Source organism: Danio aesculapii, chromosome 18, assembly GCF_903798145.1.
Source record: "Danio aesculapii chromosome 18, fDanAes4.1, whole genome shotgun sequence".
In the NCBI taxonomy this organism is placed as follows: Eukaryota; Metazoa; Chordata; class Actinopteri; order Cypriniformes; family Danionidae; genus Danio; species Danio aesculapii.
In genome coordinates, this window is record NC_079452.1 from 40,024,216 (window position 1) to 40,041,711 (window position 17,496).

The window sequence follows — 17,496 nt, forward strand, 5'->3', positions numbered from 1 at the left end:
ATGTATTTTCTGACTCTGCGTCACCATTTAAGGGATCTCACATTGTCAGTTCAGAACAGATGAGGCCAAGATCCATGACTCACCCACACCGATGATTTCTAGATGAATCAGACAGTTTTCCACCATTTGCTCTGTCAGTCTAAATGAAGTCTAACTGCTTATTTAACATTCCCGAGGGCACAAAAGCTTGTGTGCCAAACTGTGGTTGTTTACACAACTGGATGTTCTGTCCGTATTGTTGTTCACTTTAGCAGTGCTGCAGACTTACTAATCCCAGGCCATTCTTACTCAATACACGGTTAAATCTCTTGCATTGTTGCACACAGATGCAGCTGGTTCTTTCCGGATCAGCGACTATGGTAAGAATATCTCATTCAAGGGCAACCGCAGCTTAGCCATACTTAACTTCTCAGACCATGGCTGAGGGACAGATATATGTTCCTGCGGGCTACGGAATGATAACCAGCAACAATGTAAAGCTTTTTAAAGAGTAAATAAGAATCCAAGTTGAAAGGGAGCTATCCGAGTGTTTTAGGATGCACTGAGCGACAACAGTGTACTAAAAATAGAAAAGTTTTTATTTTTTAATTTTTGAAATGTTTTGCTTATAGATGACAGCGTAGTAAAATGATCAACATCCACACAAATCTGTAAAAAAGCGATGTAGAAATGACACAGATTAATGTTCACGTATTTTCCAGCTGATATGAATGTTGTCACTTGATTGAATGGGCGCTATTAGTGGTTATCAGCTGATAGATTTGAGCCAGTAGGCAGAAGCAGAAGGCTGCTATCATCCATCCACATTGTTAATCAGCTATAGATTACATATGGCTGCACTCGTAAGTTAATGATAATAATTTATATTATTTATTAAATTTCCCATTAATTGCATTTTATTAACATCTTTTCCTATCCCAACTCTAAACCCAACCATCACAATAATGTGAAAACTGATCTGGATCTGGAGTCTTTTCTATTAGTTTAGCTGTTCCTATTTACTGTGACCTTTTATGTGAAGCTGCTTTGACACAATCTACATTGTATAAGCGCTATACAAATAAAGGTGAATTGAATTGAATTGAATTGAATTAACCATGTGGATGGATGATAACAGTCTTCTGAGCCTACTAGTAGGTGCAGAAGGCCCCTACTGGCCCATATCTATCAGCTGATAACCACTGATAATGACCATTCAATCGAGTGATAACATTTGAAGCAGGTGTTTTTTAACATGACATGACAAAACTAAAACGGTTACACTGCGTTCCTTTTAAAATGTTAAAACATTTTTCCATATTCTACATATTTTTTATATGTATGGTTATTTCTGTCAGCACACATTAGTTTTTATTCATTTTTGTTACATACAGTGGGTGATACTTCAGGTAACCATTACCACAGCGTGTACTATAAAGACTAAAGAACTCAATTCTTATATTTGATTAATATTTGGAGCTCATGAGCTATGCTTTTCACCATGTATTGTAGACATCTTTTCTAAAACATACAGTATAGTGAAAAAGCATGTTTATTACTAAGAAAACCAAAACAACCCAACAAAATTAAATTTTAATTGAACACATCACATCACATACAGTACCTTTGCATATCTGCATATAATCCTTTTTAGTATAGTGAAAATACTAGGCAGAGGGAACATACTAAAGTGTTAACATCTGTAGGTTATATGATATATTATATTTCACACTTAACAGAATCATTTGTAGCTATCAGAAATGTTTTTCCAAAAATAAAATGATTGGAAATAAAACTTTTTTTTTTGCCATATAAATACATTCATCAATAAGCACTTTTGTACTTTGGCACAAGTAAACTAAATAGATTCAGTGGATTCATATTTTATTAGGGTATCTACTTTTACTCAAGTGATTGATTTTGTATACTTTGACCACGACTATAATCAGGACTGTTCAAAGAACACTGCGCTTTTTACCTTTATTCACCCTCTTTCATAGTGCCTCAACACAATTGCCTGTAATGTTTAGGAATTAAGTCAGTAGGCAGAGAGTAGGTGGTCTTTTGTGGCTGTTTGAAAGCACTGAACCACATGAGCGTCTACACTATGAAAGCAATCCAGTCAAAAGTGTTTTCAAATACCGTGGTCTTTGCACATTCATGCATTGCCACCATTCTTCCACCGCTTTTGTCAAATTTTTGCACAAGATTAACTTACCAACTTGCCATCTTTTTACTATTACCATCTCATGCCTTTTTTAAAGTTAATAATTTCACACCTTCTAATAGAATCTTCCATATCACCTTTTTTATGCTAAAATTATTCCTTTTTTTAAGTTTAAGACTCATTTCCCCCACCTTTTTAGCTTTTAAATCACTGTCAAAAATCATTTCAAAGTTGCCTCATTATGGATTTTATGGAGCACAACCACCAAATTAGTATGTCAACATGTTCTCACCAGGTGTCCTTTTTAAAATGTCTATAAATTTGGAATTTTTTCTGACAGTTTTTTCCAACTGCTTACACACAAAATATTTTCTTGTCACACGATTTCTGAAACATCTCACTCAAAATGCAAAACTACACCTCAAATCTCTCAGCCGTGAACTCAGTTTTCATTTGCATAAAACACTTCTTTCCAAAACTCTACACCCAATTCTCTACCTAAAACACAAAACTCTAACAGGCAGCCACTTGCTTTCCTTTTTCAAACACAATCAATCAAAATGGTACACTTATCCACTGGATCACACACACTCACTCCTCACATGTGCAAACACTAATTTCATAACGGATCACTAACCAATCACAGCTTTACTCTAGTAGGTGATTTGACACTGATACAACTAATGTAAAGCATATTTATCCAGCTTTCTGTTGATGTATACATTTCAATATAAAAAAAATTCCCATCCCCCGTCTCCTGTTTACCAATCCCTTTCGTGCTTCCTTTTCCATACTGCGACATTGCCTTGCATATTAATTGAAGACTAATATTTATAGCTATACTACTGTAAACATATTTGTTGAAGACTAATAGTTTATACCTATTGCATTTTTATTGTGGTTACAGCTAATTGGTGTGTCTACAATTTTGCAGCAGTGTGTGTGCATTTTATTCATTTGAAGGCCTTTGCTTTGAAATTGCAAGGAAATTCCAGCATGAAAAATATCTGTGTCAAAAGCATCCAAGTGTGTTTAGTGTTTTGCAATCACTAAGTGTAATGTTTTGCAAAAGGCATGAAGCTGACAACATGCTCACAGTTGTGCAGATCTGGCCTTGTGTTATTCTCCTTGAGTGTAAGGTTTTGCTGATTGTGGGAAAAGTTTCATTTTAGTGTGTAAGCGATCATATAAAAAAACTGTAAATCCTAAATTCCTATAAAAAAATAGAGAAATTATTTTGTAAAGAGTCTAGGGCTGTAAAGTGTATAATGGGCAACCCTATGCCCGCATGACACTTCTCTACGGAATAGACACCCCCCCTCCCTCGAAGTCCCACACACAATTGTGTTCTTTGCTGTATTCTAAAGAATATACTTTTTCTTTCATTTTTTTTTACATTTTTACATACAGTATATAAATCTTTTTTTTTTTGTATGCTATATACAGCAATATTGTTTGGCCTAATGAATATTTTCTGTTTCTTTATTGCATTGGTGCTTACAGTGTACCTGTTCCTCCTCTTAATAGATTACTGTCATTGTAGAACGTTGTATTGAATTGTAGATATCAGCCTCTAAAGAGCAAAGAGCTTTAGATTTAGAACAACAGTGATATATCCTGCAGTGTTATTTTATGAAAGAAGTGTTTGCTATTCAATGCAAATGCTTCATTCTGACCTGTGTTTATGGCATTTTGAATGCAGTGTTACATCTTGAAGGAAATGTGAGGCATTTTGTAATTTGTGTGTGCAGTTTTGGGAATTGTGTGTTGAGTTTTGAAAAAAGGGGACACTGTTTTGAAAACGTGTGAAAGCAGTTGGAAAAAACTGTAATTTGTTTCTTACAATTGCTATTTTGGGGGCACGATGGCTCAGTGGTTAGCACTGTCGCCTCACAGCAAGAAGGTCACCGATTTGAGTCCTGACTGGGCCAGTTGGCATTTCTGTGTGGAGTTTTCTGCATGTTCGCAAGTGTGAATGTGAGAGCATATGGGTGTTTCCCAGTACTGCGTTGCAGCTAGAAGGACATCCGCTGCGTAAAACGTATGCTGGAATAGTTGGTGGTTCATTCCGCTGTGGTGACCCCTGATACATAAGTAACTAAGCTGAATGAATGAATAAACAATAGCAATTTTCTAATTCTAAGCAAAAAAGTTTAAACAGCTCTGTTCATCTGAACAAATTTCTCTTCTCCGCTGTGCAAGTAAGTGCCAGAGATATTGAATTTATGATCCATATCACTCGAGTTTTCAATTACCACCTGGGTTTATGCATAAACATGCTCCGTTACAAAACATTAAATCCTTTTGAACGTTATGAAAGGCTCATTGTCCATTTACAGTGGCTACTTTTGACCTTCATAAACTTAATTGCTATTACTTAAAACAAATTGTAGACATGCAGTGTGACTCTAAACTGATTGGTGTACTTCCCAGACATATTTTCACACACCACAACATCTTCGTATACTCTGTAAAGCCAAAATACACTCATGAAATGATAGACATAAAGAAATAGAAGATTTTGATCACATTTCACTTAGCATAGCATGTGGTTTCTAGTTATTTTCAATTATGCATGTATTCAGATGGTAGCACGGAGGCTTAGTGGGTAGCCTAAAAGCAAGAAGGTTGCTGGTTCGAGTCCTGGCTGGGTCAGTTAGACATTTCTGTGTTGAGTTTGCATGTTCTCCCTGTGTTCGCGTGGGTTTCCTCTGGGTGCTCCGGATTCACCCACAATCCAAAGACGTGCTATAAGTGAATTGAATAAACTAAATTGGCTGTAGCGTATGAGTGTGTGTGTGAATAAGAATGTATGGGTGTTTCCCAGTAGTGGGTTGCGGCTGGAAGGGCATCATTCCATGTAAAACATATGCTGGAATAGTTGGTGGTTCATTCCGAAGTGGTGACCTCTGAAATAGTGACTAAGCAGCAGGAAAATGAATGAAGGTATTCATATTATAAAGCGCTGCTATTTTGGTAAATTTGTCATGTCAATAAAAAAAAAGTAATTCCTATTTCTAAAGCTCTATTAGGGCTTTAACTTTTAGTGCTTAATCCTATTCTGTACACACAGTTTAGTGAATTAGTCAGAAAAAAATCAAGAGGTGACAACCGTGTGTACAAAACATTAACTCGCATTAACAATAACTGAAGAACTTGTTAAGCACATGGACAAGCACACACACACACACACACACACATACCCAAACACATATTTTTAGAGATTTTTACTCGTGTTGTCAGATTTTGCTATAAAAACAGCAAACAAAATCAATCGCATATCAAACTTAACCAAAAATTAAAATGCGTATAATGGAGAGTATGACAACACTTCAAGAGCATCACTTGGACATGGCAACACTTCAACACTACAGCGATAAGTAAATAAATAAATAAATAAATAAATAAATAAATAAAGCGGTGGTGCAGTGGCAAGAAGGTCACTGGTTCGAGCCTCGGCTGGGTCAGTTGGCATTTCTGTGTGGAGTTTGTATGTTCTCCTCATGTTTACGTTGTTTTCTTCCAGGTGGTCTGTTTTTCCCCACAAGTCCAAAGACATGTGGTAAATGGGGTATGCTAAAATTGACCGTAGTGTATGTGTGTGAGTGAGAGTGTACGGATGTTTCCCAGTACTAGGTTGCAGCTGGAAGAGCATCCGCTTCATGAAACATATGCTGGATAAGTTGGCGGTTCATTCCGCTGTGGCGACCCCAGATTAATAAAGGGACTAAGCTGAAAAGAAAATGAATGAATAAATAAACAAATACATACAGTACATACATACATACACACATACATACATACACACACACACGGAAAATTGCTGGGTTCCAGAATCAATTTATGTTGGGAAAACATGAAGAAACTAAGTTAACTTATTAGTTTTTAAAAAATGTTAGTGGATTGAGCATAAAACAATTAAGTTGTGCCCCCCCCCCAAAAAAAACAAAACACAAAAAATGTGTTATTTCAGCTCAATTTAAATAGTAAACGTAGTTTAAACAAACAGAAAACATATACTTACCTACATGAATACATGAATGAATAAAATACTCATGATTAGGCCCACATGGAATCTGCAGATTTTTTGCCAATCATTGAGTCTATGTTTTTACTCGTGTAACTGTATAAATTTAGATTTAGTTCGTTTTTAAATGAATTTCAGTAATATTATTGACCAATATGAAAATGTTCATAGAATTTATTTACAATTCAATTTGTAAAGTAACATTTTCTGTCATTTAATAGATACGTATGTCACCACTTCAAATCGTTCCCTCTGCCGGTTAACACCGCGGCGTAGGTACCTACGTGCAGCCTATAAAAAAAGGCAACATATCGCCTTATGCCAACACATGATGATTGACATATAATATTTGTTAATAGGCGGTTGTTAAAACTTGGTTTGCCACAAATCTTTTTAACTTATGAGGTTATGCACGCATTATATTTCACACGCATATTCAAGGTGACTGAAATTGAAATTAAAATACAAAAGATACGGAGCCATTGCAAGTAAAAAAAAAACAAAATCAAGAAAAAATGAAGAAAAACTGAACTGAAACTAAATGATTAAAAATAAACTTGCGGGACTTTTTTTATGTCTGCGGCAAAATGATTTTTATTATACTTGAGGTATCTGCTTGAGGTAGGTCAATTTATTTTTATGCTTTTAATGAAGTAGCGTTCAACCTAAGCTCTTTAGACCATGCGCCAGACCGTTTGTCAGTGTTTCACTGCAATGTCTTTAAATGAATAATTATTTAGGCCTATTTTCAATATTCATTTGTTTTTCATTATTTATTTATGATTATGTACAATAATTGAGATAGTAAAATATCAACAACGAAGATGTAAATAAAAACGTAAATGAAAACATAAATCAAAAAGCTTATTTAATGACTGTCTACTTTCCAAAATGAATCCTCATTGCAATTAACAAGTTTACAATAATAATAAAGCATGCTAACAATTTTTTATTGATTAATGAAATATAATGCTTTGCTTTATTGTTTCATCTTCATTTACAAGTAACATATTTACAGCTGCTGTATAGGCTATTTCTGTCCTTTCGCATCCCATCCTTTTGTGTCCCCAGGCGGCATATTCACAAACTGCAGTCATACCTTAAAAACACGTTCTTACCCCTTTAGAGTGGCCGCAGTACAAGGAAAGGTCATTTTAAAGTGTCACCTGCTGTATATTATATGAGAGACTTGCTTTGTTTACCAAATAAGTGGATCTACAGTAATTGTATATGCACTGTAAACATTAAATTTATACAATAAAGTTATTTATTTATAATTTAATTAAATAAGTTAAAAATGTATAATGTTTTTATTTCAAATATTAAGTTTTTAAGTAATGATACTTCCAAAATCTTTCCGCATAAATCCACAGAATTTTTACAAAATAGCAATTTTTAAAAAATGTCTGCAGATTCTGTCTGGCCCTGCTTATGATGCACCATTTATGAAATGTAATTTCTAAGACAAAATTTGTCCTTTATCAAACTCCTTTGAATTGACAGCTTTTCCCATTCTGACACCGAACAAACTACTAACTAAAAGCTGATCCTGTATGCACAAAAATACATTTACACACAGTTATCACAATATTTACAATTTTTTTTTTTCTGTTGAGGTAGCCATAGCAAATGTTGAGAGGCAAGTACAGCGCAATGTAGCAGCATTAGCAGTGCCAACATTATTACGGGCAGGCAGTTGTAGTGTTTCTGTCGCACAGGCCTCAATCAAAACTCATCTGGGAGCTGCATGAGAGACATTAACCTCACCGTGTTGTTTTGTGCCGTTCTCCTAATGGAGGGTAATGAAGCGAGGCCATTAGACTCTGTGTATACCATCCAGAGTGCCGAAACAGATAAATAGATAATTAAATCACATCCTTAATTGCGTAATGGTGCCGGGAGTGTGGTCAGCACGACTGACGCCTGGGATTCGATCGAGGTGTAACAAAAACTCGCTCCAGGCCCCTGATATCCTCCAGAGGCTCCGCGATTCTTTCTCCAGGGGGAAATGTAACTGATGGGTGTATAGGTCTTTCAGCAAAAACCTTGCCTTCACTATCAGACGCTGGATTATATCCAACCGCCTGCTTGCTTTATCTTGGATCGTCAAACTCCTTTATGGTTACAAAGCAAATGTAATTGAAAAATTTCTCGCAAAATGGCCTTTTATACTTCAAAAACCAGCTCTGTCTATCTGTAGATCAGTTTTGTAACCTGCCACTCTGCATGGCATCCGTAGCTCACAGTAGTCTTTTTTTCCCTTATGGTGTTTTTAATTATTCTTCAGATTTATTCAGATCTTTAAAGATCTTTCATGATTTCTGGAAAGAGCTCAGAAATGCATGAGACATGCGATAACGTTTTATTTCATAACCACTTATAAGCACTGATGCAGGAAATCCTATTGAATCAATATCATGAAGTGAATGTTGAATTCCATTTTTGTTATATTATTTTCATATTTATATGTACAAGTCATGTAATCAGCATATAATAATAAGTCCTTTTATATATACAGTTGAAGTCAGATATATTAGCCTCTTTGAATTATTTGCCCCGTTTAATGTTTTGCCCAATTTCTGTTTAACGGAAAGATTTTTTTCAACATATTTGTAAATATAATAGTTTTAATAATTCATTTCTAATAACTGATTTATTTTATCTTTGCCATGATGACAGTAAATAATATTTGACTAGATATTTTTCAAGACACTTCTATACAGCTTAAAGTGTCATTTAAAGGCTTAACTAGGTTAATTAGGTTAACTAGGCAGGTTAGGGTAATTAGGCAAGTTATTGTATAACGATGGTTTGTTCTGTAGACTATCGAAAAAAATATACAACTTATACAGGGGCTAATAATTTTGACCTTAAAATGATTTTTTATACAATTTTATCTGCTTTTATTCTAGCTGAAATAAAACAAATAAGACTTTTTCCCAAAAGAAAAAATATTATCAGACATACTGTGAAAAATTCCTTGCTCTGTTAAACATAATTTGGGTAATATATAAAATAAAAATCTAAATAATTCTGACTTCAACTGTACATATAAATAACATTATAGTATTCAATCTGTTATAAACAATAGTCTTAATCACTGTGAATGATAATTTGAATTTTGAATGTTTTTAATGAAATAAAAAGAGAATGTTGAGAAATGGGCTCAAGCAAAACAAAACAAATTATGCATGACCAATCTAGTTTGATCCATGAACAATATTGAATATTTATTGAATCAAAACCATATAATATCCCTCCTGAAAAAAAAAAAACAAGCACAAAAATTCTATTGGCTTTTACAAATAAGCTTTTACAAACAGAATGTTTGCAACCCAAGCTCATTCTGAAAACATATAGCTATATAAATTTCTGGAGAGTTCCAAAACACATCTAGGAGGTACGTTTTTTTGCAGTTTTTGTTTTCCCGAATCCACCAAAGGCCATTGTGTATGCTTGTTCAGATCTCAAATTTCTCTAGCGTGTGCCATTCACACCTGCTTTTCTCGCACAAATCCGCCAGAGGCTGCTGTTGACTGACTGACTGACTGACTGACTGACTGACTGACTGACTGACTGACTGATATTGTTTTAAAATGCACCAATTGACCAGCTTTCACCACCTTCCCTAAACCCAACCAACAGGGTTTTGAAAAGCAATCCAGAAAAGAAAATCCCTTGTGGCAGCTTGATTTTTACCACGTTTTCAGATATTACCACATTCTCATGCTGTTATTTTCTTCTTTATTTTTTTTGTCTTTTGTTTTTGTCTTACCTGCTTTCTAGAATCGTTCTTTGCCGGACTCAAACCCTGTTGTTGCGGTCAACTCGTATGCATCTCAAGTCTGCTGACATACGCTGCGAGCAGCTGGACAAACTGGTAATAGCGGAAGTTTTGGGATACATTCTATTATGATTTAGCAGTTTTATCATGCCACCATTATAAGGAACCAAATTACCTACAGGGACCTACAGGGACCATTACAGTTTCCATTAAAACCAATACAATTCCCATTGTAACCATAAGAACAATTGCAAATTCTGTGAGGGTTTCTAATCTTGTTTTCCCCCAGCAGGGATTGTGTTATGATTCCTGAGAAAATGTCTATCATAAAAAAAAGAGAGAGAAGCACGGTCTCCAGTACACTACACATCTTAAACTGCTGTTCTTTTCATTCTGCACATTCTGCCAATGTCAGTTTTAGCCAAAACACGTTTCACACTACAAGACTTTGATCACAGATATTAAACCTGCTAAATATCTCTTGAGCGTTGGCAATTCATCTGCATCATCTCTGAAATCTGTGGTTTTTGATAATTCAATATTAATAATTAAAAAGCTGCTAATGTGAAAGAGCACAATTTTGCCTCTAGTGTCATGCATCTGTTGGCAATCTACATTAACTGTCGGTAAACAGGGAAAAAAGCATTACATAGTGTGTGTAGCTAAGATAGATAAAAGTAGATTCTACACAAAAAAAGGAAATGCTGTTTCAACCCATGTTTGGGTAAAGTGTGGACAAACCCAACCATTCAGTTATATTTTTAAATGATAAATTAGGGACAAAGCTGAAGGAAAATGAATGAATGAATGAATGTATGAAGGAATCTTTTATCCAGCAGTTATATTGTGCATACAGTATTTTACAAAAATTTGGTTTGAAAATTACCCAGAATTGCAACAATGGCTCATTCTGAAAGCATAGCCCTATATACATTTCTGGAGATCCCGAATTATATAGCTAGAAATACGTATGGCTGCATTTCATCTTTAAAATGAACACTACGGGGCAGTATGATGCCGTTCCTTTTCACGCTTACCAGCTGACCACTTACCTCCATATTTCTTCCTTGCTTTCCTGCTGTTACCAGTTTGTCCAACAGCTCGGCATATATGTTGGCGAACTTGAAAAGCTTAGAGGTGTTAACCATGATGATAGGGTTCGAGTCTGGCAAAGAACAGTTCCAGTAAGACAAAAACAGAAGCCAAAAAATAAAGGTTGAATAAAAATAAACAGGGTGAGAATAAATAAATAATAGTAATAAATAACAGGGTGAGAATGTGGTAAAATTTGAAAACGTGGTAACAATCAGGCGAGGGCATTTCTTTTTATGGATTTCTTTTTAAAACTGTTGGTTGGGTTTAGAGGTGGGCGGGTCAATCGGTGCTTTTGAAAACACTATCGGTTGGGTTTAGGGAAAGAGGAGGGTGGTTCAGTCAGTCAGTCAGTCAGTCAGTCAGTCAGTCGACAACATCCTCTGGTGAATTTTTGTGAGAACAGCAGGTCCGAATGGCACTCGCGAGAGAAATCTGAGATCTCAAAAAGCGTACACAGTGGCCTCTGGTGGATTCACGAAACAAAAGCTGCAAAAAAAACGTAGCTCCTGGAACATATTTGATGCTCTCCAGAAATGTATATAGCGGCATGTTTTCAGAATGAGCCTGGGTTGTAGAATTGATTAGAGGGTGAAAATGTGTTGCTTGTTTTTTCACTAAATTTTGAAAACATTATTATGATAGTTTGCTGGACATTACAAAACAATCATTGTAGACAAGTGTATAAATACAGTTGTAAATGGGATCTAAAAGGCTTTGAGCTTGTCCACATCTGATCGTTTTTTGAGGCTGGTACACAATTGACAAAATTGCTTTTGTATTGTAAAAGCTTATGCTTCAAACAGACACAAAATTCCACCTACCCTTTTTCTATAGAACATGCTGTGAGAAAATGCACCAAAACAAGACGTTGTTTTGTTGCATTACAGCAATACACAGACATCGTTGCCATCCACATTCTTTTCATCTGCTTAGTTTCCTGCTTGTTCACAAAAGCCAATTTATGCTTCTCCATTGAGTACATGTGGTAGTATATGTAGCCTTCGTCCAGTCCCAAACCCTTCACCATACCCTGATGCACAACTCTAAAAAATGTAACTATATTTCGCAACGACAGAGTGCAAAATCTGTGATTGTCTGGATGTGATGAGAGTGTGTGGAGCTGAGAGCCATGAGAGTGGAATGATTCCATTTGGATCAATACTTTCGTTTTGTGTTTATTTTATAAATAAAGTTGTTGAACTTTTGTTGGTTCTCACTTCTACCTTCCCTAAATGAGTGTTAGTAGCTACTTTCACAGTAGTACCATACTCATTTCTGGCTACTTGCAGGGGGTGCACTGTGAATTCTGTAGGAAATATTTCTGAAATACCAAACACTGAAGAACAAATCCATCGATGTGCTGCTCCACAAGTCCCAAAACCAAGCAAGCCAGTGGCAACATTGGCGAGAAACAAAACTTCACTAATTGACGAAAGTGAAGAAAAAAAACCTTCAGAGGAACCAGGCTCAGTTGGGCACAATCATTTCTCCTCTGGCCAAACTTTCTTTGCAAAGCTGCTGTCTAGGCGCCGAAAGGCTGGTGAGAAGGTCACCGGTGGGTGTTCAGGATGGCCCATGGGATCAATGCAAAGACAGTCACTGGGGTCTTTCAGGAATCACTCCTCCATGACTAGACCATGCTCAAGATATGGCTAGTTCTAGGATTAGGGAGTTCTTGGGATAATAAAAAAACAGACTAACAAAAGCATAGATGCCATTCAATTTATAATGTCGTTTGGGAAGTGTTCGGTTACCCTCATTAATACAGCCTAACAATCCTTTAGAGGATTTGAATTTCAGAAGCATTTGGGTTTTATGTAAATGCTAATGCAAAGAGATGTGTCTTTAATCTAGTTTTAAACTGACAGAGTGCGTCTGCCTCTCAAACTGTGCTAGGAAGGCTGTTCCAGAGTTTAGGTGCCAGATATTAGAAAGATCTATTGCCTACAGTTGATTTTGATATTCTGGGAATAATCAATTGTCCAGAATTAATTGAGCGTAGTGGATGTGAGTGGCTGTAATACTCCATATAGATATGGATATGAATGTATTCACTAATGGTCTGGATGATTTGAAGTATTCAGATGAGCCTGTGCTATTTTGCTGTAGTTATCTCGGAATAACAGATAGTTTCAGCTGTTGTTTTCTGGGAATAACATAACTTTGAATGTTGTGATTGAGCAACTCTGTTCCTGAAGGCACACCAACAGTACACATTTCTAACCTCTCTCTAATCAAACACACCTGCATCAACTCATCAGAACATTAGAAGAGACTACAAAACCTGAAATTAATGGTTCTGATAAAGGACACATCCAAAATATGTACTCTTGATGTGCCTCCAGAAACGGGGTTGGGAAACACTGATCTAATAAACCCCTTTTCAATGTAAAGAATTTTTGTGAAATGTAAAGAAGGATGTTAAAGGTTTATCTAAGTGCGTATCTGAGTCTGAATATCACCTAGTACATGGCATTCCTAGATTTGACAACACAATGTAAAACACATCTGGCATCGGGGCTATCTCTCCCTTGGTCTGGTCCAACGTGTGTGTCCCGCAAGGCCCTGACTCCACTATTTCTACACATTGCTCTGCAGACGACAGGCCGTCTCCTAATTTGACAGGAGCACATAATGGGGTTTATAATTAGCCCTGAGGTCATGGAAGTTGTGCTCGGCAGTTCCTGTGCTGTCAGGTTAATAGATATGCCTGCGGGTGATGAGAACTAGAGGATGAAGAGATAGAGTGGCGAAAGGCTACAGTGCACGACCTGCAGTGTCAGGTTGAGTTTGACAGCCCACATCCACGAGAGCAAGCGAGCCTGATAAAATGCCTTGTACTAATCAAATAAACTTGATAAACTGCAATTAGTGTGAATTCGTAATAATATGTGCAAGCGTGCAAGTAATTAGTAAGGCTAGTCTTATGTAATGAGAGAGAGGATTGCTGTTGTAGGGGAGATTGAAGTCACTAAGCATACTGTCTGAATTTCTTCACAAGCAGAGTATGAAATTGATGAATTAAATGAAAAAGAATATTCTCAACAGAACTACTTTTATAAATCAGGGCCGTGTAGTTACTGATTTCATGTGTTCTGGGTTATGTTATCAGATACCAAAAATGCTTTACTTGAAATTTGATTATTACATTTTTATACTCACTCATGTTTATTATTAAAACTCACATGTAGAGCAGAGATACTTTTTGACACATGGCTACATACAGTTTTACAAATTATGAATGTGAAATATTGTGGCTTCATATCAACCCAGGCTCATTCTGATTACATACCCCTGTGAACATTTTTAGAGAGCATTAAATATGTCCCAGGAGCTACCTTTTTGCAGTTTTTGTTTCTGCGAATCCACTAGAGGCCGCTCTATACACTTTGAGATCTCAGATTTATCTCATGAGTGCCATTCATGCCTGCTGTTCTCACTTAAATCCACAGAGGCCACTGTCCACTGACTGATTGACCGACTGACCGATCCCCTCATTTACCTCCTTCCCTAAACCTAACCGATAGTGTTTTAAAAAGCACTGATTGACCAGCGCTCACCTACTTCCCTTAACCCAACTGACAGTGTTTTCAACAGCAATCCAGAAAAAGAAAAACCCTCGCGGCATCCTGTTTTTACCACATTATCAGATTTTGCCACATTCTCACCCTGTTATTTATTTGTTTGTTTTATTTTTTGGCTTTTGTTGTACCTGCTTTCTGGAAACGTTCTTCACCAGACTCGAATGCCGTTGTCACAGTCAATTCCACTCGATGTCTCAAATCCTCCAACGTATGTGGTGAGCCACTGGACAAACTGGTAACACTGGAAAAGCAGTCCACATGGAGGTAAGCGGTCAGCTGCTAGCACAAAAAGGAACGACATCATACCGCCCCGTAGTGTTTGTTTTAAAGATGAAATGCAGCCATACGTACCTAATTTGTGATCGCCAGAAATGTATATAGGGCTATATTTTCAGATAGAGCCTATGTTGCTTCATATCTTGTGGCATTCACTAATTATGGATTTTAAAAATCTTGAAGATGAAAGATTTTAGCCATGTAATGTCCTTCATTTTCATGTTTATTAATGTTTGTTTATGTAATACAGGACTTCACAAACATATTTCTTGGGCAGAGCTCTTATTTCAAGTTTAATATATTTACTTTGCCCTGGAAATTTGAAGTTAATATCAACAATGCAAAAAAATTATTTTCTTGTTTTGTTTCTTGCCCAGATATCTAAAACTTTTTAAATCAAGAAGCATTTTTTAGACAAGTAAAAAATAATGTCTTGTTTTAAGAAATAACATGCTTTGTTATATATCTTGTTTTTTCTTTTGACGTAAGATTATTTTTCTTACCCCATTGGCAGATTATTTAGCTTTTTTAAAGGTAAAACTCACTTCATTTTTTACATATATCTTAAAACAAGATAATATGTTTTGCCTGTCTCTGTAATTCTTGATTAAAGAATTCTTCGATATTTGGACTAGAAACAAGACAAAAAATCTATGCAACAAAATGATTTTTACAGGGAATAATTCAACAACATATTTACATGTTTACAGTCTGATGGTAACATGAAATTGTATTTGTTCAGATGCTAAATGAATACATTATTTAATCTTTTTTTACTGTTAGGCATTTTAGCATCTTTTTGTGAAGTGTTTCATTTTTATTCAGATTAATTATTTAAATTTTACATTATTATAATTGATTTTATAATTTTATCACATCACACAGAAAAAAAACAGATATAATGACTTTAATATACTAAATATTTATATAAAGTCATGTTGTTTTCACATTAAGAATTGCTGACCATTCTAGTGCAGCTATAATACCTACATAACAAGCCATTCAGTTAAAATAACGTGTGGCCGATGTAAAAATTGCATGTAAAGTATGTAAAAATGTATCTGCACATTAAAAAATATAGACCACGTTTCAGCTAAAAGTTGTTCAAAACTATTTTTCTTTCCCACCACATGACTACTGTACTAACTTCATCAGCAGATCTTCACATTATCTACATTTGTTCAACATAAACAAAATCTGTCATACGCATCGATAAATTCAGTGCATTGAACAGCCATTTAACAGCAATTGTCTGTCTTAAGAAGAGCTTTGTTTATAACAGATTCTGAGAATTTGTCTAAAATGAATGGTAGGTGCTGTAATCCTCCCTTGTTCATTTCAGGGCTATTGAGATGTCGTTTCTACTTGTTCATTGTGCTCTTAAATGCTATTGATCGATAAACTGCTTTTTCCCAAGATTTATTCTCAACAGCCTCTCAAAAATTCTATGCAGAAAAAATTGTATTTTTAAAAGCCTAATCCAAATGATCTGGCGAAATGTAGAGAGCAAATCACAGATCTGAAAGACAAAGCATTAAATTCATTTTCTCTTTCGTCTTTCTTTTCATGAATAGTAGTTATACAGTATAATATTCAGATATAATTTTGCCTGATATTGTTTATTATCAAGAGAACTATGTTCTTAGGAAATGAAGCATGGACAGTCTATAATTCAGCACAGTCCATTACAGCGTAATTCACAATCAACTTACCAAAGAGAGAATGAAAGTGCTGTCATTACTGTCAGATGTATGGACTTTTCCCACAATGAGATCAAACAATGGCCTTTAATGAAGAGTCAAGGAGTCACTCACACATAATACCTCTATGGCAATAATGTGGCATCCTTCTAAATTGGACTCCAACCATCAAAATCAAAGGACTTGATGGCTGTAACACTATCTCAGTGCTGCTGCGGTTGTTGCAGGGATATTTTATTAATCTGTGAATGAGAGATTGAAATATTCTTCGTTTGACATTTTTACTGTTTCTCACATCAAGCTCAAACTGGATTGTATTGGCTATTAACCTTGTGACTGCTTTGACATGATGTTAGATTGTAGGGTTTTTTAGGTCACTGTTTACACTGGCCGCTAATAGGATTTCTAGCCTATTGAAATTAGGGCCTGATTACATAAAGATTATGGGAACAATGCAGATAATAGGGATTGTAGATCATTTCCTTCAGCTCACTGCTTCCTAATGGCACTTGTGATTTCATGAAGAATTTTTTATATGCAAAAAAAGCTTTTAAAGTAGCACAAAAAGATTATTTATAATGGAAAAATGTCCTTTAGATTATTCAGATATACTTCATATTAAAGCTGGCAACACACTTGAAAATATTAAGTCCAATTTTGGGTTTTGAGGCTTGAAGCTGTCCTTATGACTGCTATGCTGATTATACACAGGGCAATTTTTTGAGCAATATTGCCTGGCAGTTTTGCAAAGAAATGTTGCTTGGATACTTTCTTATAAGATTGGACAACAATATTGTATCTGTATCCCATTGCCCTATTTTGTTGCCCTGTGACTCACCTAGTTGCCCATCCTTTCCCAAAGTTGCCTGACATCATTGCTCAAA